This window comes from Notolabrus celidotus, chromosome 13, assembly GCF_009762535.1.
Source record: "Notolabrus celidotus isolate fNotCel1 chromosome 13, fNotCel1.pri, whole genome shotgun sequence".
Taxonomy (NCBI): Eukaryota; Metazoa; Chordata; class Actinopteri; order Labriformes; family Labridae; genus Notolabrus; species Notolabrus celidotus.
This window is the reverse complement of record NC_048284.1, coordinates 16,760,287-16,760,840: the sequence shown is the minus strand read 5'-3', so window position 1 is coordinate 16,760,840 and position 554 is coordinate 16,760,287.

Sequence of the window (554 nt, the reverse complement as noted above, 5' to 3'; positions counted from 1 at the left end):
TTGTGTCGGGATGACTGTAGCTAAGGAGGTCTTCGGCAAGTTGAAGAGGAGTGCTGCAAAAACGCAGAAAACCCTCTCCTTTAGTTCTTTGCAAAATGTGCAAACCTGCTCCTTGGCTATGACCACAGTGTTACAAATGCCTCACTTGAGCCTGCAATCATGGCAGTCCTGAGCTCAATATTTTCCACTTGTGGCTTAGCTGCAGGGCTGCCTTTGAACATAGCAGCATGCCTAAGTCAGCACTGGCCTATATGTCTTCAGCAATGCTGTCAATGAGATTCCTGGGACCCTCATAGGGAATACATTCTTCAGAGACGACAATTAGTCAAGTGAGACAGTAATTAGGACCTCTCTGCACACTGTCACTTCATGTTAGTGCTGACGGATGCCTGCAAATCCCCCCTACAGCACGAGCAGCCAGGCAGACTGACTTATGGAGCTGTACTATGACTTTGTTGTGACAGCTATCTGTAATAATTCTTCAAAGTGGCATTGACATTTGGACAGTATCCTAACAATTAAGTTATTCAATATGTGTAATGTACAATTGTAAA